The sequence below is a fragment of the Ranitomeya imitator genome, chromosome 1 (genome assembly GCF_032444005.1).
Source record: "Ranitomeya imitator isolate aRanImi1 chromosome 1, aRanImi1.pri, whole genome shotgun sequence".
NCBI classification, from domain to species: Eukaryota; Metazoa; Chordata; class Amphibia; order Anura; family Dendrobatidae; genus Ranitomeya; species Ranitomeya imitator.
This window is the reverse complement of record NC_091282.1, coordinates 762,432,137-762,459,811: the sequence shown is the minus strand read 5'-3', so window position 1 is coordinate 762,459,811 and position 27,675 is coordinate 762,432,137. Positions and strand designations below refer to the sequence as shown.

Here is a 27,675-nt window from a genome sequence, read left to right as displayed (position 1 = left end):
GCTACGGAAAATACAACGCAGCGTTTCCGCATGGTATTTTCCACACGATGTGTACTGCGGATTTGGTTTTCCATAGGTTTACATGGTACTGTAAACCAGATGGAAAACTGCTGCGAATCCGCAGCGGCCAATCCGCACCATGTGCACATAGCCTGAGCGTGAGAAAGAGGCCAGAACGAGGCTCCCACAGACTCACATTGATTAGTGACCTCTGCGCTGCTCAATAAAACACTGGAGCCACGGACAGGTCACAAGCTGCAGGAGACGGAGCCGAGCAGAGACAAAAACAGATGAAGACGCCAGAAGGTGAGTATCAGACTGGGGGCAGTGGACTTGGATTTTCAGCTCCACTCCAGCAGTGAAATAAAAAATAATGCTGGAGTGGTGCTGTAAATGTGATGCAGCTTTTGGTTCCTGTATAGGGGCTTCGTATACCAATACTCATAAAAGACCCAGGTGGTACGTATCAATGGCCCCACATGATGCTTCATACTGTATAATGGCCACTCATGATGCTGCTTACTGTATAATGGCCACACATGATGCTCCTTACTGTAAAATGGCTCCACATGATGCTCCATACTGTATAATGGCCACACAGTGCCCCATACTGTATAATGGCCACATTGTGCTCCGTACTGCATAATGGCCCCACATGATGCTGCGTATAGTATACTTGCCCCACGTGATGGTCCATACAGTATAATGGGCTCACATGATGCTTTGTACAGTATAATGGCCCCACATGATGCTGGGTACAGTATAATGGCCCCACGTGATGCTCCATACTGTATAATGGCCACACATGATGCTCCATACTGTATAATGGCCATATTGTGCTCCATACTGTATAATGGCCCCACATGATGCTTCGTACTGTATAATGGCCACTCATGATGCTCCATAGTGTATAATGGCCCCAAATGATGCTGCATACAGTGTACTGGCCCCACGTGATGCTCCATACTGTATAATGGCCACACATGATGCTCCATACTGTATAATGGCCATATTGTGCTCCATACTGTATAATGGCCCCACATGATGCTTTGTACTGTATAATGGCCACTCATGATGCTGCGTACTGTATAATGGCCACACATGATGCTCCTCACTGTAAAATGGCTCCACATGATGCTCCATACTGTATAATGGCCACACAGTGCCCCATACTGTATAATGGCCACATTATGCTCTGTACTGTATAATGGCCCCACATGATTCTGCGTATAGTATACTTGCCCCACGTGATGGTCCATACAGTATAATGGGCTCACATGATGCTTTGTACAGTATAATGGCCCCACATGATGCTGGGTACAGTATAATGACCACACATGGTTACCCCACCCCCATCATTGCCTTCTCCATCACTACACACACACACCTTTCACTGCGCACCCTCGCAGCAGCCGGCAGCTTCCACTCCCACGGCGCTAAATGGTGTCATCCAGCCGTGCCACTGACTGCTCACGTCGCTGCAGCTGTGATACGCCACTAATAAAGACCTCTCTGTGTCTCCTGTGCCAGTCAGTGTCAGAGCGAGGAGCAATATCTGCTCCGATCCGACTCAGCCAGCGTCTGCTCCGTACACCTCGTACACATGCGACACTGCTCCATACACCTCGTACACACACGACTCCGCTCCATACACCTTGCAAATGCGGCTCCGCTCCATACACCTCGTACACACACGGCTCCGCTCGGTACACCTCATACACACACGGCTCCTCCCCATACACCTCATACACACACGGCACTACTCCGTACACCTCGTACACACACGGCTCCGCTCCATACACATTGCACACGCTGCTCCGTTCCGTATACCTTGCACACACACGGCTCCACTCCGTACACCTCATACACACATGGCTCCTCCCCATACACCTAATACACACATGGCACTACTCCGTACACCTCGTTCACACACGGCTCCGCTCCATACACATTGCACACGCTGCTCCGCTCCGTATACCTTGCACACACGGCTCTGCTCCGTACACCTCATACACACATGACACGGCTCCTTTCCATACATCTAGTACACACACGGCACCACTCCGTACACCTCGTACACACACGGCTCCGCTCCATACACATTGCACACGCTGCTCCGCTCTGTATAACTTGTACATACATGGCTCTGCTCCGCACACCTCGTACACACGTGGCTCTGCTCTGTACACCTCGTACACACGTGGCTCCGCTCCGTACACCTCGTACACACGTGGCTCCGCTCCATACCCATCGTACACAAACGACTCTGCTCCATACACCTTTCACCTGCTGCTCCGCTCCGTACACCTCGTACACATGCGGCTGTGCTCCGTACACCTCGCGCACACGGCTCCGTCCACCTCTTACACACACGACTCCGCTCCGTACACCTTTCACACGCTGCTCCACTCCGTACACCTCGTACACATGCGGCTGTGCTCCGTACACCTCATGCACACGGCTCCGTCCACCTCTTACACACATGGCTCCGCTCCATACACCTTTCACACGCTGCTCCGATCCATACACCTCGTACACACACAGCTCTGCTACATCCACACTGTAAACACCTCCTGACCTCACACATAAACACTTACCCTTGTCCGGCGCCATGGCAACCAGCAGAGTCCTGTACACGGAGGTCCTCCCGGTCATGTGACCCCCTGACTCCTCCCGATCATGTGACCCCTGACTCCTCCCGATCATGTGACCTCCTGACTCCTCCCGATCATGTGACCCCCTGACTCCTCCCATCCTATGACCTCATCACAGGTCCTGTGCGCACAGAGCAGCCGATATGTGTTGTGCTGCTCTGCGGGTGCAGGGACTCAGGGAGCCGACCGGGTGATATACACACCTCCCAACCAGTGCGGGACAACAAATGTCCCGCCCAGGATCACGGTGCTGACTGTCAAAATCAGGACCGTCCCGCTGGATCCAGGACGGTTGGGAGGTACGCCTCCCCCACAATACCCCCATGGTCTCACATTCACCCCCCCAGTACCCCGTCCCCCCTCACTCATTTTCAGCCCCCACAATACCCCAACGGTCTCACAGTGACATACCTGAATTTAATAAATCTAATAAGTTCCATCCCCACTTAGGCTACGTTCACATTAGCGTTGCGCGCCGGTGCGTCGGCAACGCAACGGCGACGCAACGCGCGACGCACCAAAAGCGCGCGCAAAAACGCTGCGTTTTGCGACGCGTGCGTCGTTTTTTGACGAAAATCGGACGCACGAAAAATGCAACTTGTTGCATTTTCGTGCGTCGAAAACGACGCACATGTCGAAAAACGCAAACAAAAAAACGCACGCGTCCCCTATGTTAAACATAGGGGCGCGTCGTCGCTGCGTCGCCGACGCAACAGCGACGCACATTAGCGTAACGCTAATGTGAACGTAGCCTGAGAAAGTTTTCACTGCAGGCAGGACCAGGAAGTGAGTGAAATGCAGGTGGGCACTAGGACCCAGCGTGCCTGAGCCAATCCCAGCGTGCACAGGGTGGAGAAAAGAAAAACTGCAGCTGGGAAAAGCTTCATCAAGGCGAAACCATTCACTGCAGGAGAGGAGACTGCAGCTGTCACTGTGCTAGTAGCGTGCAGACATCAGAAGGGAGCAGACATTATACTGCTCTGCTCCTATGCGGTGTTCTGCCTCCTCACAGAAGTGGCCCTGGCTCCCGGTGGGCCCCATCATGTGACAGGGCCCGGGGCGATGGCCCCCTCTGCCCCCCCAGTAGCTACGCCACTGTCACTCGGACATGTCTCTGATTTTTTTCCGCAGACCACTCAGTTTGAGGAAAAGATCGGACATGTGCACAGCCCCATACAATATCATGGGTCCAAGTGCTATCTGTGAAAACCATGGAAAGCACTTGTCTGATATAATCGATCACGTGCACGACCCCTGAATGAACACCTACATCTATGCATAAAATGCAACACCCGTGTATACTGTAAGTAGTTTCTCCAAGGATAAAGATAAGTCCTAATTATCTCCATATTCCCATCATACAGCTTCTATTAAGGTCGGTCAATGTTAAAGGGACACTGTCACCTGAATTTGGAGGGAACAATCTTCAGCCATGGAGGCGGGGTTTTTGTGTGTTTGATTCACCCTTTCCTTACCCGCTGGCTGCATGCTGGCTGCAATATTGGATTGAAGTTCATTCTCTGTCTTCCATAGTACATGCCTGCACAAGGCAAGATTGCACCTTGTGCAGGCATGTACTATGGAGGACAGAGAATGAACTTCAATCCAATATTGCAGCCAGCATGCAGCCAGCGGGTAAGGAAAGGGTGAATCAAACACCCGAAAACCCCGCCTCCATGGCTGAAGATTGTTCCCTCCAAATTCAGGTGACAGTGTCCCTTTAAGGATATTTTCCCCCTAGAAGCTGCGTAATGTGGCTCTGATGGAACAGGGATCAATATTTGTCAAACTCAGCAGACATATTAAACTGGAAGCATACATAGGTACTCTACAGCCCCAAAGACTCTGTTATGGTGGCTAGCACAAGCCCTGACTCCACTGGGCTTTGTATTGACAATGCAAGCTATATATTATGTATATGTATTAGACTATTAGACATCACTTGGTTAATGCCAAGCAAATAAGTCCACCATCAAGGTGAAAGCTGGAGCCTCTCTTGTGTAGTTGCCCCAGCCGAGGTGGTCATGGCCCAAGTCTAACATCACTAACGCTGGCCATTCATAAGATACCTTGTGGTCTATCATTCAGGCAACTTTTATCTCCCATATCTTCCCCATGAGTGTGCATGCTGTGCTCAGCTAAGCATTCATGTGCTTTCAATGGGCATAGAGGAAAAAGTCGATGACAGACACCTCTGGCAGTGACTTGTTTACCCTGAAATCAAAAAAAGATTGGGCTCTTATATTTCTACTACTCGATCCTCATGGGAGCCTACAGATAAATGTCGATCGAGAGTTAGGATGCTCTCTTCCAAAATTGACAGATTCATTAATGTATAGGGGGCCACAAGGGAGCCACGATTTTTATTGGGCTCTTTGTTACCTCTTTCCCGGTGACAATATTCCGGGCAGATCAGCAATGATCCAGAGCCGCCTGATTGTGGTAAACCTGAACAACTCCCATTGCAAAATTCCATGATAATGGAGATACTCTGTAGCCCGGGATCGGTGCATAGCTATGTGGGGTAAGCAGAACAAAACATAGCACATGGTATGTGGGGTCCTTGTTACAGATTTTGAAATAGGGCCCAGAAACTGCAACTTAACCCCAGGGTCACCTCTAGACTGTTGGGTGTAGAGATCCCCCCTGTCTTCCAGGCTGATATCATACGGCATGGCAGACTAATGTCCCACCTGAACCCCAGTGCTTGTTTTCCTTCACCACCTGTGCGCTCTTCCCATGCAACCTATTGATGTAAAATTACAACAGCGGCGGTATAAATAAGTTATGCCGCAGTTGTAAAATGGGAGACATTTTGTTGTAGCAATTATGTTCAGCAAGATGACAAACGAAATTTCCAGCATCGTGCCTGCTGTAACCTGGGGAATTTAAACCTCATAATTTCCATTCATTTCAGATAATTTGCAGTAATTTCTCCATGTAATAACTTTGTAATGAAAAACACAGTGGCATTGAAGTGATTTGACTCAGTTTTGTTTCTAGGTAAGCCACGGCCCAAAATAAATAATAAAAATAATATTTCCTATTTTGAGTGTGAATGTTGGATAATTCTCTCAGCAAAATCATAAACTAATACCAAGGGGTAAATCTCTTGTCCACAAAATGAAAAATAAATTGAGTTAAAGCCAGGAGAGGAAGAAAAAAAAAAAAAAAGAAGCGCTACAGACAATGGATTTTTTATTGTAGGTTTTTATTAAATTGTGTCATCTCTCTGCTCTCAAGTACTTCCACCTTTCACTGGGAAAAACATGATGGTTTGTCCTCAACATAGACTGGCAGTCCGACCGCTCTTATTAACATTCTTGTGTGCCAGGGACGAAGCGTCAAGGGCCCATTCACATATCCACAGGACAATGCAACGTCTGCAAGCAGAAGACAATTGGACGTATTGACCGTGATTCCTGACGACCTTCCACAAGCTATATATCTGTACAACTTATACACAATGGACGCTATATCAAGGCTTCTTAAACTTTTTCTTCAGGTGGCCTCTCCAGCCCGACCATTGAGACATATCTCCATCATGTGCCCCCATAACTTTGCCAACCAAAGTGAGCACAACTTTAGCGGGAACAAATTGGGCATTTGCTCATAAAAAATAATAAGTTTTTTAAATAAATGAGATGACATCTGATGCATATGTCTGCATATATTTCCTCAAGTGTACTGTGCCAAGCACTGCTCGTGGGGGGCCCACCTGGGGATTAACCTGTTCACCTGTGGGCCAATCCGAGTCTGTATGCAGTTATTATTCTGGACAATATGGACATATTATGTCGGCTCTTTAAACTGTAACTAAACTTTGGCTACTCTTTTTATACATTGTATCCCCTAATAATCCCACGTAAATTGCAGGTGTCTAGGAACTCTATAATAACTCAAACCAAAGAGAAGTGGTTCTCAGCTCCTGCACGCTACTTACACTGCTGTGCTCAGGCTCACGCAGGGACTAGGAGTTTCGGCCACATGGGTTAAGCAATTGGTGGCAGAGTTAGCACCAAGGCAAACGTTTTGTTGCATTTTAAGGTAGTAGTACATGAATTCTGCATATTATTTGGGCACTCGATATGACAGTATTGACTTTGCACTATATGGTGGTATGTTGGTTTTCTATAACATATAATTTTGAGAAAGAAGGGGGACACATATTGCTTGTTGGCTAAGGCCCCAATAATTGCAAAACAAGACATTACCGAGTAACATCCATTCAAAAGTTCAGTGCAGTTTTTATAGGGCTTGTGTAGAGCCACACTGTAAGATATCTAGGACATGCGTTATCCTATTGTTTTTACGTTAATTCCAGGGCCCCATTTGGTGTCATTAACACGGTAGTCTCCCAGTGGAAGTTCATTTTTTACTTGTATTTAAAGAAGGTTGTCCTGGGGAAAGGTTTCTATTTTATGCTATCCTACTCCTTTAATGGATGGTCTCCTACAAAATCGAGAATGCCAGTTGTCCATAAAAAATTGTAGAATTTACGACTTTAAACCTCATATTTCACTTTCAATTCATTAATGCAAAAGTAATGGAAATAATACATTTTGTATTTCAGTTAAGTTTGACATTTGTCTCTAGATTCTTCTTTGAGTCTTCTTTGCACCACATTCAGCTGAAATGTATTGAGGCGCAGAGACCCGACGGCTCCCTGCACTGCAATAAATAGACGTCACCAGCCAACCGGAGACTGGCAGCTGACATCAGCGTATCAGTCTGAGCCGCGATGGTAGTGATATCATGTGCCACAAGTGGAGGACATGCCGGAGTCAGCTGCTGGCCTCTGCACCAGCTATAGAAGAAGATAGGGGAAAGTAAGGAGAATCGAGGATTACAGGATGTGTCCCAGGATGAAGGACATTATTGCTGGAGGGGGCCCAGGATGGGGCCATTATTAAATAAAGGGGCCCATGATGGGGGACACTGTTACAGTATGGGAACCAGAATGAGAAACATTATTATAGAAAGGGGCCCAGGATGGGAGACATTACTACTGGAGTGGGCCCAGGATGAGGGACATTATTACAGAATGTGGCTCAGAATGGGGGACATTATTATACGATGGGGGCCCAGGATGGGAGACATTATTACTAGAGTGGGCTCAGGATGAAGCACATTATTACGGAAGAGCCCGGAGGGGAGCTAATATTAAATAAAGCGACCAAGGATGGGGGACAACATTATTACAGGAATGGGCCAGAATGGAGGACATTAATACATAGGGAGCTAGATATGTATGTATTCATAGAATATAGAATGCTACAAGGTCCGGAGCAACCCTCTGGAACTCCCAGAAGAGAAGCAAAGCTCTCTGTCCCCGCACAACCTGCCTGAAAACTCCGGAAAAATATCTATTCTATGAGATTTATCCATTCAGGGAGAATTATTATGGGCGATGTGGAGCTACAGTATTGATGAAGTTTAAGAAAAGGGTTTGGATGAGGTAGGATTTTTCTGAGGCAGCAAAGTTTAAAGTTGACAAGTGTGAATAAGGGAGGACACATCTGTATATACAGATGTGAAGTCAACAATGTAGGGAGTGCAGATGTTGCATCAGTCTGGTGGCCGCTTTATCACATGAGACGACACCAGTATTATAGGTAGGGACCCTGGTACCGTTTTTACATTGGGGTCCAGGAGCTTGAAGTCACATCTAATCAATCCCTACATGTTTAAGGGTACCGTCACACTATACGATTTACCAACGATCACGACCAGCGATACGACCTGGCCGTGATCGTTGGTAAGTCGTAGTGTGGTCGCTGGAGAGCTGTCACACAGACAGCTCTCCAGCGACCAACGATGCCGAGGTCCCCGGGTAACCAGGGTAAACATCGGGTTACTAAGCGCAGGGCCGCGCTTAGTAACTCGTTGTTTACCTTGGTTACCAGCGTAAAAAAAAACAAACACTACATACTTACATTCCGGTGTCTGTCCCTTGCCGTCTGCTTCCCGCACTCACTGACTGCCGGCCGTAAAGTGAAAGTACAGCACAGCGCTGACGTCACCGCTGTGCTCTGCTTTCACTTTACGGCCGGCAGTCAGTGAGTGCGGGAAGCAGACGGCAAGGGACCTGACGGACACCGGAATGTAAGTATGTAGTGTTTTTTTTTTTTTTTACATTTACGCTGGTAACCAGGGTAAACATCGGGTTATTAAGCGCGGCCCTGCGCTTAGTAACCCGATGTTTACCCTGGTTACAAGCGAACGCATCGCTAGATCGGTGTCACACACACCGATCCAGCGATGACAGCGGGAGATCCAGCAATGAAAGAATGTTCCAAACGACCTGCTACGACGTACGATTCTCAGCAGGATCCCTGATCGCTGCTGCGTGTCAGACACAGCGATATCGTATGGATATCGCTGGAACGTCACGAATCGTACCGTCGTAGCGATCAAAATGGCACTGTGTGACGGTACCCTAAGGGTGTTTAGGGCTTCATCAAGTAAGGCACTACACTAGATACGGTAGGAATAGAAGTGGACCAATCCCGATCTTCCATTGTTAAATAGTGATGACATCACTATACATTAAAAAAAAGTCCATGTCGAGTCCTTTGGCTCCACACCATGTATATTCGCACATAGCGCAGATTGGGTATAATTGTTGGTCAGAAGTCAGCAAATGACTAGCATTTATTGCCAATTATCTCAGTAATCTTTAACCTTTTCTCAGTGCAGAACAAATAAAGGCTGGGCATTAAGTTACTCAGGTTTCTTTCTCCTAACTTCCAGGTCCCTGAGACCTCAGAAATCACCATCTGGTCACTGAACGAGATGATAAGAGATCGTTTATGATGGACAATAAGTTTTTATGTTTCCCTGGAAACCAAAAACATAATATCAATGTAACTGCAACAATAACAATAATAATAGGGCAGCACGGTGGCGCAGTGGTTAGCACTACAGCCTTGCAGCGCTGGGGTCCTGGGTTCTAATCCCACCCAGGACAACATCTGCAAAGAGTTTGTATGTTCTCTCCGTGTTTGCGTGGGTTTCCTCCGGGCACTCCGGTTTCCTCCCACATTCCAAAGACATACTGATAGGAATTCTAGATTGTGAGCCCAATCGGGGACAGTGATGATAATGTGTGCAAACTGTAAAGCGCTGCGGAATATGTTAGCGCTATATAAAAATAAAGATTATTATTATTTATAACCCAACTGCTATGTTATTTGGAGGTAGTCAAAAAATGCAGCTTCCGTTCAGGAGCAGATCCAGTGAGTGGTTGTCACGGACGTGGTTTGTGGAACCACTGGGCCACGGACCGCGGAGAGCTTGGACTAACTGAGCACCGAACTGGCACTAGTGCCTCTGATGGTGAGGTTAGGCTTGGCTCTCGATCCAGTAGGACAGACTGGATGGTGCAGCAGGCAGAGTTGGTATCAGAGTGCAGCTGGCAGGATCTGCATCAAGGTATGTGCGCACTTTGCGGATTTGGCTGCGGATCCGCAGCGGATGTTATGCTGCGGATTCGCAGCAGATTTCCATGCGTTGTACAGTACCATGTAAACCTATGGAAAGCCAAATCCACAGTGCACATGCTGCGGAAAATACCGTGCGGAAATGCTGGGGTTTATTTTCCGCAGCATGTCAATTCTTTGTGCGGATTCCACAGCGTTTTACACCTATTCCTTAATTGGAATCCGCAGGTGTGAAAACACATGTGAAATCCGCACAAAAAACGCGGGAAATCCGCAGGATTTTTCAGAATTTGCATGGAAAAATCCGCACACGAATCCGCAACGTGTGCACATACCCTCAGAGTGCAGCAGGCAGGATCTGCACCAGAGTGCAGCAGGCCGGATCTGCACAAGAGTGGAGCAGGCAAGATCTGCACCAGAGCACAGCAGGAACTGGTACGCAACCTTACACAACTTAGACTGCAAAACAGGAAGGTTGCTCAGGCACCTTCCCAGTGAGGAGGAAGCAATATATACATAATGTCCCATAGCCATTGGCTGGGACAGAAATGGCAAGTGCACTCGCTGGCCCTTTAAGAGGGTGGGAGCATGCGCATACCCTAAGGACATGGCTTGAAGCCTGGCTGGAAGCTTTGCTGGATGCATGCAGAACATGGGGAAGGAAGGAACCGACCGCAGCGTGGGTGAGTGAAATGACACAACGGAGACCTTTCCTGTCAGAGCAGGGATCCGGCGTGGTGCTAACAGTGGTCAGCAAGTGATAACAACTACCACATGGAATGAGTAATATTCCATGGTGGCCTCTAGGGTTGAGCGAAACGGGTCGTTCATTTTCAAAAGTCGCCGACTTTTGGCAAAGTCGGGTTTCATGAAACCCGATCCGACCCCTGTGCGGGGTCGGCCATGCGGTACGCGACTTTCGCGCCAAAGTCGCGTTTCAATTACGCGAAAAGCGCCATTTCTCAGCCAATGAAGGTAAACGCAGAGTGTGGGCAGCGTGATGACATAGGTCCTGGTCCCCACCATCTTAGAGAAGGGCATTGCAGTGATTGGCTTGCTGTCTGCGGCGTCACAGGGGCTATAAAGGGGAGTTCCCGCCGACCGCCATGTTACTGCTGCTGATCTGAGCTTAGGGAGAGGTTGCTGCCGCTTCGTCCGAAGCAGGGATAGCGTTAGGCAGGGTCCATTAACCACCAAACCGCTTGTGCTGTAGCGATTTCCACTGCCCAACACCACCTTCGGTGTGCAGGGACAGTGGAAGCTACATTTTTTTTTTTTCCTCAGCGCTGTAGCTCATTGGGCTGCCCTACAAGGCTCCCTGATAGCTGCATTGCTGTGTGTACGCCGCTGTGCAAACCAACTGCTTTTTTCAAAGCACAAATCCTCTTGTTCCTTCCTTTCTGCACAGCTATCTTTTTGGTTTGTACACACTTTTTATTTAATTTGTGCATCAGTCCACTCCTTATTGCTGCCTGCCATACCTGGCTGAGATTACTGCAGGGAGATAGTAATTGAAGGACACTCCCTGTTTTTTTTTTTTTTTGTGGGAGATTAAGATTGACATTTCTGCTAGAGTGCCATCCCTGTCTGTGTCATCTCTCACTCAGTGGGCCATAGAAAGCCTATTTATTTTTTTGCTTGATTTGGGTTATAAAATCTACCTGAAAAAATCACTACATCAATCAGTGGGAGAAAAATATTGGCCTCAGGGCTTGTGTGCCACTCTTGACTCCTGTGTGCATCATCACTCACTCAGTGGGCCATAGAAAGCCTATTTATTTTTTTGCTTGATTTTGGTTCTAAAATCTACCTGAAAAAATCACTACATCAATCAGTGGGAGAAAAATATTGGCCTCAGGGCTTGTGTGCCACTCCTGACTCCTGTGTGCATAATCACTCACTCAGTGGGCCATAGAAAGCCCATTTTTTTTTTTTTTTGCTTTATTTGGGTTCTAAATTCTACCTGAAAAAATCAATAAATCAATCAGTGGGAGATTAATATTGGCCTTTGGGCTTGTGTGCCAGTCCTAAGCGTGCCATCTCTCTCTCTCAGATAGTGGGCCATAGAAAGCCTATTTATTTTTTATTTTTTTTATTGGGTTTATAAATTTTCCCTGGAAAAAAAAAAAAAGTGGGAGATTAATATTGGCCTCTGGGCTTGTGTGCCAGTCCTGAGCGTGCCATCTCTCTCACAAATAGTGGGCCATAGAAAGCCTATTTATTTTATTTTTTTTGGTTTTATAAATTCTCCCTTAAAAAAAAAAGGGAGATTAATATTGGCCTTTGGGCTTGTGTGCCAGTCCTAAGCGTGCCATCTCTCTCTGTCTCTCAGATAGTGGGCCATAGAAAGCCTATTTATTATTTTTTTTATTGGGTTTATAAATTTTCCCTGGAACAAAAAAAAAACATTGGGAGATAAATATTGGCCTCTGGGCTTGTGTGCCACTCCTGACTCCTGTGTGCGTCATCTCTCACTCAGTGGGCCATAGAAAGCCTTTTTTTGTTTTATTTGGTTTCTAAATCCTTCCTGAAAAAATCATTTTATTCTATTTTTTTTTCCTAAAGTCTCCCTGAAAAAAAAACAAAAAAAAACAAATCAGTGGGAGATTAATATTGCCCTTTCTGCTTGTGTGCCAGTCTTGACTCCTGGGTTTGCCATCTCTCTCTCTCCAATTGTGGGCCATAGAAAGCCTATTATTTTTTTAGCTTGATTTGGGTTCCAAAATCTACCTGAAAAAATCACTACATCAATCAGTGGGAGATAAATATTGGCCTCTGGGCTTGTGTGCCACTCCTGACTCCTGTGTGCGTCATCTCTCACTCAGTGGGCCATAGAAAGCCTTTTTTTGTTTTATTTGTTTTCTAAATTCTCCCTGAAAAAATCATTTTATTTTATTTGGTTTCTAAATTCTTCCTGAAAAAATCATTTTATTCTATTTTTTTTTTCCTAAAGTCTCCCTGAAAAAAAAAAAAAAAAAAAAAAACAAATCAGTGGGAGATTAATATTGCCCTTTCTGCTTGTGTGCCAGTCTTGACTCCTGGGTGTGCCATCTCTCTCTCTCTCTCTCTCCAATTGTGGGCCATAGAAAGCCTATTATTTTTTTTAGCTTGATTTGGGTTCCAAAATCTACCTGAAAAAATCACTACATCAATCAGTGGGAGATAAATATTGGCCTCTGGGCTTGTGTGCCACTCCTGACTCCTGTGTGCGTCATCTCTCACTCAGTGGGCCATAGAAAGCCTTTTTTTGTTTTATTTGTTTTCTAAATTCTCCCTGAAAAAATCATTTTATTTTCTTTGGTTTCTAAATTCTTCCTGAAAAAATCATTTTATTCTATTTTTTTTTTTTCCTAAAGTCTCCCTGAAAAAAAAAAAAAAATCAAATCAGTGGGAGATTAATATTTACATTTGTGCTTCAGTGACAGTCCTGCGTGTGTGGCATCTCTCTCATTTGTTGCCACCAACAACAGAGTGTGTAACATTGTGCCTGATTTTCGTTGTGGTCTCACTCACCTGTAAAGGGGTAGCTAAATCATACTGAAGTTATAGCTCACCGTGTAATTTGTGTGACAGCAACAAATACCGTTAGTTTGTTTACGTTTTTAAAACAATGAGGAAGTATGGTGGAAGAGGTCGTGGCCGGGGGCGTTCATTGTCAGCTGGTAATGAGGGTAGTGGTAGTGGTGGAGCATCAGCTGGTCGTGGGAAAAAAAATATTGCACCTAAGTCTGGAGCTGTGGAGCCAGGTTCGTCGTCTGGCTACACAAGGCCTCGAACGCTCCCTTTTCTGGGAGTAGGAAAACCGCTTTTAAAGCCGGAGCAGCAAGAGCAAGTTTTGGCTTATCTTGCTGACTCAGCCTCTAGCTCTTTTGCCTCCTCTCGTGAAACTGGTAAATGTCAAAGCAGCGCGTCGTTAGTGGATGTTCACGGTCAGGGACAAGTCGCTTCCTTGTCCTCTTCAGCAAAAACAACAACAGAGAAGAATGCAGCAGGCGACACAACGGGTTACTCCATGGAGCTCTTTACACATACCGTCCCTGGCTTAGAAAGTGAAGCAGTTAACAGTCCATGCCCATTACAAGTTGAATCTGACATGGAGTGCACTGATGCACAGCCACAGCCAGACTACTATGCTGGTTCTTTGACTCAGACCACAACATTGCCCTCGCAGGGTGCTGATGAAGAATCAGACCCTGATGAGACTATGTTGCCCCATCACGAACGCTATACCACCGACCGACACGGTGACACAGACGAAGTTGCACACGAGCTACAAGAAGAGGTAATAGATGACCCAGTTCTTGACCCCGATTGGCAGCCATTGGGGGAACAGGGTGCAGGCGGCAGCAGTTCTGAAGCGGAGGAGGAGGGGCCGCAGCAGGCATCAACATCGCAACAGGTTCCATCTGCCGGGCCCGTATCTTGCCCAAAACGCGTGGCAAAGCTAAAACCTGTTGGAGGACAGCGTGGCCATCCGGTTAAAGCTCAGTCTGCAATGCCTGAAAAGGTATCCGATGCTAGAAAGAGTGCAGTCTGGCATTTTTTTAAACAACATCCAATTGATCAGCGCAAAGTCATCTGTCAAAAATGTTCAACTACCTTAAGCAGAGGACAGAATCTGAAAAGTCTCAATACAAGTTGCATGCATAGACATTTAACCACCATGCATTTGCAAGCCTGGACTAACTACCAAACGTCCCTTAAGGTTGTAGCACCCTCGGCCAATGAAGCTAGTCAGCAACGCAACATCCCTTCCGGCAGTGTAGGGCCACCATTTTCCGCACCACCTGCAGTATCTGTGCAGGTTTCTTTGCCAGGCCAAAGCCGTCAGGGTCAGGGAATCACCAGTTTCGTAGTAGGAAACACTGCATCTAGGGCACCGGTGGCAACAATACCATCTCCCACCGTCTCTCAGTCTGCCATGTCCACCGGCACCCCCGCTAGTTCCACGATCTCCAGCTCTCCAGTCCAGCTCACCCTACATGAGACTATGGTTAGAAAAAGGAAGTACTTAGCCTCGCATCCGCGTACACAGGGTTTGAACGCACACATAGCTAGACTAATCTCGTTAGAGATGATGCCCTACCGGTTAGTTGAAAGCGAAGCTTTCAAAGCCCTGATGGACTACGCTGTACCACGCTACGAGCTACCCAGTCGACACTTTTTTTCCAGAAAAGCCATCCCAGCCCTCCACCAGCATGTTAAAGAGCGCATCGTCCATGCACTCAGGCAATCTGTGAGCACAAAGGTGCACCTGACAACAGATGCATGGACCAGTAGGCATGGCCAGGGACGTTACGTGTCCATCACGGCACACTGGGTAAATGTGGTGGATGCAGGGTCCACAGGGGACAGCAAGTTTGGGACAGTTCTGCCTAGCCCACGGTCTAGGAAACAATTGGCTGTAGCCGTTCGCACCCCCTCCTCCTCCTCTTCGTCCTCCTGCAGAAGCGAGAGCTCGTCCACAGACCGCAGTCGCACAACCACTCCATCCGCAGCTGCCACTGTTGCACACCAGGTCTCCCATTATGGGGCAGCTACTGGCAAACGTCAGCAGGCTGTATTGGCTATGAAGTGTTTGGCCGACAACAGACACACCGCGGAAGTTCTGTCCGAGTTCTTGCAGAAAGAAACGCAGTCGTGGCTGGGCACTGTAGATCTTGAGGCAGGCAAGGTAGTGAGTGATAACGGAAGGAATTTCATGGCTGCCATCTCCCTTTCCCAACTGAAACACATTCCTTGCCTGGCTCACACCTTAAACCTGGTGGTGCAGTGCTTCCTGAAAAGTTATCCGGGGTTATCCGACCTGCTCCTCAAAGTGCGTGGACTTTGCTCACATATCCGCCGTTCGCCCGTACACTCCAGCCGTATGCAGACCTATCAGCGTTCTTTGAACCTTCCCCAGCATCGCCTAATCATAGACGTTGCAACAAGGTGGAACTCAACACTGCACATGCTTCAGAGACTGTGTGAACAGAGGCGGGCTGTTATGTTTTTGTGGGAGGATACACATACACGGGCAGGCAGTAGGATGGCAGACATGGAGTTGTCAGGTGTGCAGTGGTCGAAGATTCAAGACATGTGTCAAGTCCTTCAGTGTTTTGAGGAATGCACACGGCTGGTTAGTGCAGACAACGCCATAATAAGCATGAGCATCCCCCTAATGCGTCTGCTGATGCAAAGTTTGACGCACATAAAGGATCAGGCGTCTGCAGCTGAGGAAGAGGAAAGCCTTGATGACAGTCAGCCATTGTCTGGCCAGGGCAGTGTACAGGACGAGGTAGCGGGCGAAGAGGACGAGGAGGATGATGGGGATGATTATATTTTTAATGAGGAAGCTTTTCCGGGGCCACTGGAAATTGGTGGCGCGGCAAGGCCGGGTTCTGGTTTTTTGAGGGACACAAGTGACGTGGATTTGCCTGAAACTGCCCCTCAACCAAGCACAACCGCAGATTTGAGAACTGGAAATTTGGCCCACATGGCGGATTATGCCTTACGTATCCTCAAAAGGGACACACGCATAACTAAAATGATGAATGATGACGATTACTGGTTGGCCTGCCTCCTTGATCCTCGCTATAAAGGCAAATTGCAAAATATAATGCCACATGAGAACTTGGAACTAATATTAGCAACCAAACAATCAACTCTTGTTGACCGTTTGCTTCTGGCATTCCCTGCACACAGCGCCCGTGATCGTTCTCACACAAGCTGCAGGGGCCAGCAGACCAGAGGAGTTAGAGGGGCAGAAATCAGAAGTGGCGTTGGCCAGAGGGGTTTTCTGACCAGGTTGTGGAGTGATTTTGCTATGACCGCAGACAGGACAGGTACTGCAGCATCAATTCAAAGTGACAGGAGACAACATTTGTCCAGTATGGTTACAAACTATTTTTCATCCCTTATCGATGTTCTCCCTCAACCGTCATTCCCATTTGATTACTGGGCATCAAAATTAGACACCTGGCCAGAATTGGCAGAATATGCATTGCAGGAGCTTGCTTGCCCGGCAGCTAGTGTCCTATCAGAAAGAGTATTCAGTGCTGCAGGTTCAATACTAACAGAAAAAAGGACTCGTCTGGCTACCCAAAATGTAGATGATCTAACCTTCATTAAAATGAACCACAACTGGATTTTGAAATCTTTTGCCCCACCTTGCCCGGCTGACACCTAGCTTTCCTATGAAAAGGTCTTGCCTGTGGACTATTCTGAATGCCTTTTCCAATCTCGTAATTTTCTGCACCTGATTGTCCAGCATACGACATGTTTACACCTCACTAAATGGCCAAACTCCCCACACGGGGCCGTGGTATCGACACTTGGCGACAGCACCCGTGAGAGTGCAGTTTGTCTGAAGAGGTGGGTGAGCCCGCTTTTGGTCGACGGCACTGCCACTGGGTCCCTCCTAGTACAATAAAGTGTCTCTGGCGGTGGTGGTGCGCACCCAACGTCAGACACACCGTTGTAATATGAGGGGCCCTGGGCCTGTACCGCCGGCCACAAGACAGTTTCCCCCCACCCCAGCTCAAACAGTGCTCTACCACTTGCAAAATTATCTCACAGCTCCACCAATGTTTAGTCTATGCGCTGACATCCTTCAATGCCTGCCACTGACAATACCATTGTATTGACATTTTTGTTATGTTAGGCCTTCGATGCCTGTCTGTGGTCACTCCTTCCACTAGGCCTCCACTGACCACACCACTGCTGCCCGTGTACCCCTGTAACCAATTTAAAATTGCCTACAGCCATGTGTTATTATTTTAGGCCTTCGATGCCTGTCTGCGGTCACTCCTTCCACTAGGCCTCCACTGACCACACCACTGCTGCCCGTGTACCCCTGGAACCAATTTAAAATTGCCTACAGCCATGTGTTATTATTTTAGGCCTTCGATGCCTGTCTGCGGTCACTCCTTCCACTAGGCCTCCACTGACCACACCACTGCTGCCCGTGTACCCCTGTAACCAATTTAAAATTGCCTACAGCCATGTGTTATTATTTTAGGCCTTCGATGCCTGTCTGCGGTGACTCCTTCCACTAGGCCTCCACTGACCACACCACTGCTGCCCGTGTACCCCTGGAACCAATTTAAAATTGCCTACAGCCATGTGTTATTATTTTAGGCCTTCGATGCCTGTCTGCGGTCACTCCTTCCACTAGGCCTCCACTGACCACACCACTGCTGCCCGTGTACCCCTGTAACCAATTTAAAATTGCCTACAGCCATGTGTTATTATTTTAGGCCTTCGATGCCTGTCTGCGGTGACTCCTTCCACTAGGCCTCCACTGACCACACCACTGCTGCCCGTGTACCCCTGGAACCAATTTAAAATTGCCTACAGCCATGTGTTATTATTTTAGGCCTTCGATGCCTGTCTGCGGTCACTCCTTCCACTAGGCCTCCACTGACCACACCACTGCTGCCCGTGTACCCCTGGAACCAATTTAAAATTGCCTACAGCCATGTGTTATTATTTTAGGCCTTCGATGCCTGTCTGCGGTCACTCCTTCCACTAGGCCTCCACTGACCACACCACTGCTGCCCGTGTACCCCTGGAACCAATTTAAAATTGCCTACAGCCATGTGTTATTATTTTAGGCCTTCGATGCCTGTCTGTGGTCACTCCTTCCACTAGGCCTCCACTGACCACACCACTGCTGCCCGTGTACCCCTGGAACCAATTTAAAATTGCCTACAGCCATGTGTTATTATTTTAGGCCTTCGATGCCTGTCTGCGGTCACTCTTTCCACTAGGCCTCCACTGACCACACCACTGCTGCCCGTGTACCCCTGTAACCAATTTAAAATTGCCTACAGCCATGTGTTATTATTTTAGGCCTTCGATGCCTGTCTGCGGTCACTCCTTCCACTAGGCCTCCACTGACCACACCACTGCTGCCCGTGTACCCCTGGAACCAACATCAGAAAATATAAAAATAAGTATTTTGCTTATAAAAAAGAAAATACTGGAGAGATATCAAATGCAGACATTTTAACATTAAAAACAAACACATACAACAAAAATCTGGTACAGTACTAAAAATGGCCACCAGCTACAATAACTTTCTCCTGCAAGTAGTTAACTGAAAGGTTTTTTCAATTTTAAACACAGATATGGCATCCACCGAGTGTTGTCCTGTCGCGTCTTCTTCATATTATTGCCAAGAGGATGCAAAACAATGAAAATAATAAAATCATTATTTACCAAAAAAATAGAGTAAGTCAAAACCACATTGCAAATAAACATTCATTACAAATAAAGAAGCAGGGCGCGTCCGAGGGTGAGTATATACCTAATAAGAATATAATCACCCTCGGACGCGCCCTGCTTCTTTCCGACAGCCTTCCTTCCTAAGAATCAGCCCTTCCGTGGTGTAGAGAGAGGGTTTGTTACACTCCAAGGTGTTCCCCAGGTTGCCTTTCTTGAGCTTCGATCTTCCGGCTCTCGTTTAGTAGTTGTTGGAAACTACGCTGCATTGGGCCTACAAATTGGGTATGGGGTGTAGAGAGATGGTGTGTTACACTCCAAGGTGTTCTCCAGGTTGCCTTTCCGGCGCTTCGATCTTCCGGCTCTCGTTTAGTAGTTGTTGGAAACTACGCTGCATTGGGCCTACAAATTGGGTATGGGGTGTAGAGAGATGGTGTGTTCCACTCCAAGGTGTTCCCCAGGTTGCCTTTCCTGAGCTTCGATCTTCCGGCTCTCGTTTAGTAGTTGTTGGAAACTACGCTGCATTAGGCCTACAAATTGGGTATGGGGTGTAGAGAGATGGTGTGTTACACTCCAAGGTGTTCCCCAGGTTTCCTCTCCATTGCTTCGATCTTCCGGCTCTCGTTTAGTAGTTGTTGGAAACTACGCTGCATTAGGCCTACAAATTGGGTATGGGGTGTAGAGAGATGGTGTGTTACACTCCAAGGTGTTCCCCAGGTTTCCTCTCCATTGCTTCGATCTTCCGGCTCTCGTTTAGTAGTTGTTGGAAACTACGCTGCATTAGGCCTACAAATTGGGTATGGGGTGTAGAGAGATGGTGTGTTCCACTGTAGAGAGATGGTGTGTTCCACTCCAAGGTGTTCCCCAGGTTTCCTCGCCAATGCTTCGATCATCATGCTCTCGTTTAGTAGTTGTTGGAAACTACGCTGCATTAGGCCTACAAATTGGGTATGGGGTGTAGAGAGATGGTGTGTTCCACTCCAAGGTGTTCTCCAGGTTGCCTTTCCTGAACTTCTATCTTCAGGCTCTCATTAAATTGTGGTTAAACGGAACAACTGCATTTGGCATACTAGTTGGTTTGGGGCCTACTATCGGTGTCTGCCACTCCTTGCTGTTCTCCTCCACTGAACAAAGCTGTGCCGCCTGTTTACTACTGTTGCCAATTTTGAACTGCATTTCGACTACTTACTGATTTGGGCCTACTCTCTGTGTCAGCCTCTCATTCCAGTTGTCCTCCACTGCAATGCCCCCTGATTAGTCCTGTGTTACCAATTTTGAACTGCATTTAGCCCACTTTATTCTTTGGGCCTATATCTGTGTTTCCTCCTCATCCTGCCCATTGCCCAGCCAGTGATAGATGAGTCTGCTGGTACATTGACCCATAACGCAACATTTTCCGTGCACGCTACACTGCAAGATTGTGACCCTGCTGAAAGTCAGGTCCCCCTTCCCGCATACCATACCACCTTACACGGGGACAAACAGGAAGGTGCAGATGAAAGTGCAGGTTCCTTCATCAGGTGGGGGGAGGAATACTAGTTGGCGACGTCACTGGCACAGGGCCTCTCATGGTACGCAAAAGTGTTGCTGCCGGTGGGAGGCGCCCCCGCCGTGCAAACACACCGCTGTACTTTGAGGGGCCCTGTGCCAGTGCCAATGCCAACGAGTGGGCCCCCCCTGCTTGCTCAGGTTCACAGCACTTGCAAAGTTGAAATACTTACCTCTCCCTGCTCCACTGCCGTGACGTGGTCCAGATTTCCTGGGCCCACTAATTACTTGAACCAGCCCTACCCACCACAACTTTAGCCAAATGACCCCCAATTTCAAATGCCTTCCAATTATTATAAGGTAAATTACGCTTGACAAGCTTCATTAAGAAGAATGGATGGTTTTGACATTAAAATGGGCACTCTAGGTGTTTTCCTGGCCCCCACTCACTGCCGACTATGCTGCCCCATTGACTTGCATTGGGTTTCGTGTTTCGGTCGATCCCGACTTTACGTCATAATCGGCCGATTTCACTCGACCCGACTTTTGAGATAGTCGGGTTTCGCGAAACCCGGCTCGACTCTAAAAAGGTCAAGGTCGCTCAACTCTAGTGGCCTCCTTCAGAGAGGAAGGTCATAAGCAGAGGACTGCCTCGTATGACATCTAAATCCCCTACTTAATAGGACATATGGACAGGAGTTATTTTCATGAGACAACCCCTTTAAAGAAAGTTTGTCACCAAGTTTTTGCAGCATAATATAGAGACAGAGACCCTGATTCCAGAAATGTGCAACTTACTGGGCAGCTTGCTGTAGTTTTGATATAATCACTGTTTTATCAGCAGAAGATTATCACTAGAGACCTAGTAAACCTTCTGCCATGTAATCCACCATATTGATGAGCTATGTATAACCACACTCTCACCACTAATTGGCAGCTTTCTGCCTACGCACAGTGTGCAGAGAAAGCAGAAAATCAGTTGTGTGGGTGGGGTTATACAGAGCTCAGCATTCAGAGAACTGCTAGATTTGTAGAAGAGAAAATATAATTTTTTTTAATACTACAACACACAGCCCAGTAAGTGACAAATCCTATAAAAAGTTATGAAACTTTGTGTATTAATTCATCACGATTTTCCAGACCTCTGCTTATTGCTAGGAAATGGAAGGTGTTTACATGCAAAATTTTGCAACCAGGTCCATGTCTTAGGGCTCATTTATTCATTTATTTTACATATTATAGGGTAGCACGGTGGCTCAGTAGATAGCATTGCAGCGCTGGGTTCCTGGGTTCAAATCCCACCAAAGACAACATCTGCAAGGAGTTTGTATGTTCTCCCCGTGTTTGCGTGGGTTTCCTCCGGTTTCTCCGGTTTCTTCCCAAATTCCAAAAACATACAGATAGAGAATTTAGATTGTGAGCCCCATCGGGGACAGTGATGATAATGTGTGCCAACTGTAAAACGCTGCAGAATATGTTTGCGCTATATAAAAATAAAAATTATTTTATTATTTCTATAAGAAGTGGAGGTGGGTCTAATTGTGTGAGTTTCTTCCAGGTTCTCCTGCTTTCTCCAAAGACATCCTGATATGGAATTCAGATTGTGAACCCCAGTGGGGACAGTGATGATGGTTGATGATGTCTGTTAAGCACTATGGAATATGATGGAGCTATATAAGCAAAGCATAATAATGTCTCTGCAGAAGTGTGAATAGGTCTTGGTCTCTCTATGGAAAATGTGGGTCGAGATTTTCCTTCTACATGAAGTGCAGGTGCATCTACATCTCTACAGAAATTGAGAGTGGATCTCTGACTTTCTATTGGAACTGGAGGTGGGTTCATATCACTCCACAGGAAGTGGGGGCGGGTCCATATTTCTCTATAGGAAGTTGTGGGTCTATATCTTTCTACAGGATGTGGAGATGGTTCTAGATCTCTCTGCAGAAACTGGGGAGGGGGTCTCTGTGTCCCTACAAGAACTGGGGGTCCATATCTCTCTACAGAAAATGGGGATGGGTTCATGTACCTACAGGAAGTGGAATCGTGTTCATATCTCTATAGGAAGTGGCGGTGGGTTAATGTCACTCTACAGAAAGTGGGCAGATACAAATTTGTCTACAGCAAGTGGGGGCAGGTCCATTTCACTCTACAAGAAGTGGGGGCAGGTCCATATCTCTCTACAGGAAGTGGAGGTGAGTTCATGTCACTCTACAAGAAGTGGGGGCAGGTCCATATCTCTCTGCAGGAAGTGAGGGTGAGTTCATGTCACTCTACAAGAAGTGGGGGCAGGTCCATATCTCTCTGCAGGAAGCGGGGGTGAGTTCATATTTCTAGGGGAAGTGAGGGCACGTTCAGGTTTCTCTACAGGAAGTGGGCAGGTTCAAATTTGTCTACAGGAAGTGCGAGCAGGTTCAAATTTGTCTACAGGAAGTGGGAGCGGGTTCAAATTTGTCTACAGGAAGTGGGAGCGGGTTCATGTTACTCTACAGGAAGTGGGACAGGTCTGTTATGATCTGGTGGACTAGGAGCAGCATGAGACGTACTCTGGAGAAGGTGGTACCTGTACTGACCGCAGACCCTGAACTTAGCACCGCAACTAGAAGTAGCCGTGGGATGTACCTATCACTCCCTAGACACCTTGACTGTTATGAACAGGTAATTCAGAACCACAATGGACCATGAAGTTCAGAGCACACCAAGTGACCTGACAATTACCAAAAACATAGGACGAGCTCTGAGACGTGGGAACTCTGCTGACCGCAATCCCTAATCCTATCCAACCACACTAGAGGTAGCCGTGGAGCGCTCCTGACCAGTCCTATGCGCCTCGAGCACAGCCTGAGAAACTAGCTAGCCCTAAGAAAGAAAAATAAGCCTAGCTTGCCTCAGAGAAATACCCCAAAGGAAAAGGCAGCCCCCCACATATAATGACTGTGAGTTGAGATGAAAATACAAACGCAGAGATGAAATAGATTTAGCAAAGTGAGGCCCAACTTACTGAACAGACCGAAGATAGGAAAGATTGCTTTGCGGTCAACACAAAACCCTACAAACAACCACGCAGAGGGGGCAAAAAGACCCTCCGCACCGACTAACGGTACGGAGGTGCTCCCTCTGCGTCCCAGAGCTTCCAGCAAGCAAGAAAAACCAATATAGCAAGCTGGACAGAAAAAATAGCAAACAAAAATAACACAAGCAAAACTTAGCTTATGCAGGATAGACAGGCCACAGGAACAATCCAGGAGAAAGCAAGACCAATACTAGAACATTGACTGGAGGCCAGGATCAAAGCACTAGGTGGAGTTAAATAGAGCAGCACCTAACGACTTAATCTCATCACCTGAGGAAAGAAACTCAGAAGCCGCAGTACCACTCTCATCCACCAAAGGAAGCTCATAGACAGAACCAGCCGAAGTACCACTCACGACCACAGGAGGGAGCTTGGCCACAGAATTCACAACACTTGACACAGCCTAAGAACTAACTTCCCCTAAAGATAGAAACGGGAAAACTATCTTGCCTCAGAGAAAATCCCCAAAGGATAGACAGCCCCCCACAAATATTGACTGTGAGAGGAGAGGGAAATGACATACGCAGACTGAAATCAGGATTTAGCAAAGGAGGCCTTTCTAGCTAAAAAGAAAGAATAGGACAGAGTGCTATGCGGTCAGTATTAAAACACTAGAAAATATCCACCATAGAAAATACAAATCTCCACATCTTACTAAAGACATGGAGGGTATTTCTGCATCTCCAGAGATACAGCTAGGCTGCAAAAAATCCCTACACAGACAAAGCTGGACAAGACAAAACATGAAAATGCACTGAACTATAAGGCCCACAGCATGTGGACAGCAAAAACAAAGCCAGAACTTATCTTTGTTGAAAAGAACAGCAAAACAGGAGAGACCAGGTAAGGATGTGAATCCTCCAAAAACAATGGACAACTGGCACTGACTAAAGGATCAAGCAAGACTAAATAGCCAGTCCAAATTGCAATAAGTGGACACACCTGATAAATGCTGCGATCCAAAGACAGCAGCACTACCACGCATAACCACCGGAGGGAGCCCAAGAGCAGAATTCACAATAGTACCCCCCCCCCCTTGAGGAGGGGTCACCGAACCCTCACCAGAGCCCCCAGGCCGATCAGGATGAGCCAAATGAAAGGCACGAACCAAATCGGAGGCATGAACATCGGAGGCAACAACCCAATAATTATCCTCCTGGTCATAACCCTTCCATTTGACAAGATACTGAAGCTTCCGCCTCGAAAAACAAGAATCCAAAATCTTCTCAACCACATACTCCAACTCCCCATCAATCAACACCGGGGCCGGAGGATCAACAAAGGGAACAACGGGCACCACATACTTCCGCAACAAAGATCTATGGAAAACATTATGGATGGAAAAGGAGGCTGGAAGGGCCAAACGAAAAGACACTGGATTGATAATCTCAGAAATCCTATAAGGACCAATAAACCGAGGCTTGAACTTAGGGGAAGAAACCTTCATAGGAACATGACGGGAAGACAACCAGACCAAATCCCCAACCCGAAGCCGGTAACCAACACACCGACGATGATTAGCAAAACGCTGAGCCTCCTCCTGAGACAACACCAAATTGTCCACCACATGAGCCCAAATTTGCTGCAGCCTGTCAACCACAGAATCCACACCAGGACAATCAAAAGGCTCAACCTGCCCTGAAGAAAAATGAGGATGAAAACCAAAATTACAAAAAAAAGGCGAAACCAAGGTAGCAGAACTAGCCCGATTATTAAGGGCAAACTCGGCCAATGGCAGGAAAGCCACCCAATCACCCTGATCAGCAGACACAAAGCATCTCAAATAAGTTTCCAAAGTCTGATTAGTTCGCTCGGTTTGGCCATTTGTCTGAGGATGAAATGCAGAAAAAAAAGACAAATCAATGCCCAGCCTAGCACAAAAGGCCCGCCAAAACCTAGAAACAAACTGGGAACCTCTATCGGACACAATATTCTCCGGAATGCCATGCAAACGAACCACATGCTGAAAAAACAACGGAACCAAATCAGAAGAGGAAGGCAATTTAGGCAAAGGTACCAAATGAACCATCTTAGAAAACCGATCACAAACCACCCAGATAACCGACATCCTCTGGGAAACCGGAAGATCTGAAATAAAATCCATAGAAATATGCGTCCAAGGCCTCTCAGGGACCGGCAAAGGCAGAAGCAACCCACTAGCACGGGAACAACAAGGCTTGGCCCGCGCACAAGTCCCACAGGACTGCACAAAAGAACGCACATCCCGCGACAAAAAAGGCCACCAAAATGACTTACCAACCAAATCTCTGGTACCAAAAATTCCAGGATGGCCAGCCAACACTGAACAATGAACCTCAGAAATCACTTTACTAGTCCATCTATCAGGAACAAACAGTTTCCCCACTGGACAGCGGTCAGGTTTATCAGCCTGAAATTCCTGAAGAGCCCGTCGTAAATCAGGGAAGATGGCAGAAAGAATCACCCCTTCCTTCAGAATGCCGACCGGCTCAAGGACCCCAGGAGAATCAGGCAAAAAACTCCTAGAGAGGGCATCAGCCTTAACATTCTTAGAACCCGGAAGATACGAGACCACAAAATCAAAACGGGAGAAAAACAGGGACCATCGAGCCTGTCTAGGATTCAGCCGTTTGGCAGACTCGAGGTAAATCAGATTCTTATGATCGGTCAGGACCACAATATGGTGCTTGGCCCCCTCAAGCCAATGTCGCCACTGCTCAAATGCCCACTTCATAGCCAAAAACTCCCGATTGCTGACATCATAATTGCGTTCCGCAGGCGAAAACTTCCGAGAAAAGAAGGCACACGGTTTCATCAAGGAACCATCAGAATTCCTCTGAGACAAAACGGCCCCTGCCCCAATCTCAGACGCGTCAACCTCAACCTGAAATGGAAGAGAAACATCTGGCTGACGCAACACAGGGGCAGAAGTAAATCGGCGTTTAAGTTCCTGAAAGGCAGAAACAGCCGCGGAGGACCAATTCGTCACATCAGCGCCTTTCTTCGTCAAATCGGTCAGAGGTTTAACCACACTGGAGAAGTTGGCAATGAAACGACGGTAAAAATTAGCAAAGCCCAAGAATTTCTGAAGGCTCTTCACAGATGTGGTCTGAATCCAATCATGAATGGCCTGAACCTTAACCGGATCCATTTCTATAGATGAGGGAGAAAAAATGAAGCCCAAAAAAGAAACCTTCTGCACTCCAAAGAGGCACTTAGACCCCTTCACAAATAAAGCATTATCACGGAGGATCTGAAATACCATCCTGACCTGTTTCACATGAGACTACCAATCATCGGAAAAAATCAAAATATCATCCAAATATACAATCATGAATTTATCAAGATAACTCCGAAAGATATCATGCATGAAAGACTGGAAAACAGATAGGGCATTAGAGAGTTCGAATGGCATCACAAGGTATTCAAAATGGCCTTCGGGCGTATTAAATGCAGTTTTCCATTCGTCACCCTGCTTAATACGAACAAGATTATATGCCCCTCGAAGGTCAATCTTAGTAAACCAACTAGCCCCCTTAATCCTAGCAAACAAATCAGTAAGCAAAGGGTATTGAAATTTGACCGTGATCTTATTCAAGAGGCTATAATCAATACAGGGTCTCAAGGAGCCATCCTTCTTGGCAACAAAAAAAAACCTGCTCCCAATGGTGAAGAAGATGGCCGAATATGCCCCTTCTCCAAAGACTCCTTAATATAGCTCCACATGGCGGCATGTTCTGGCACAGACAGGTTGAAAAGTCGGCCCTTAGGGACCTTACAACCTGGAATCAAATCAATAGCACAATCACAGTCCCTATGCGGTGGAAGGGAACTG

The 27,675-nt window shown here is 47.1% G+C and overlaps 1 long non-coding RNA gene across 1 annotated transcript in view; it reads right to left on the bottom strand.

The window, feature by feature from the left end:
• LOC138658093 (uncharacterized) overlaps positions 1-27,675 on the bottom strand; it is a 159,324-nt gene that overhangs the window by 59,446 nt on the left and 72,203 nt on the right. The gene's annotated exons all lie outside the window — the stretch shown is intronic.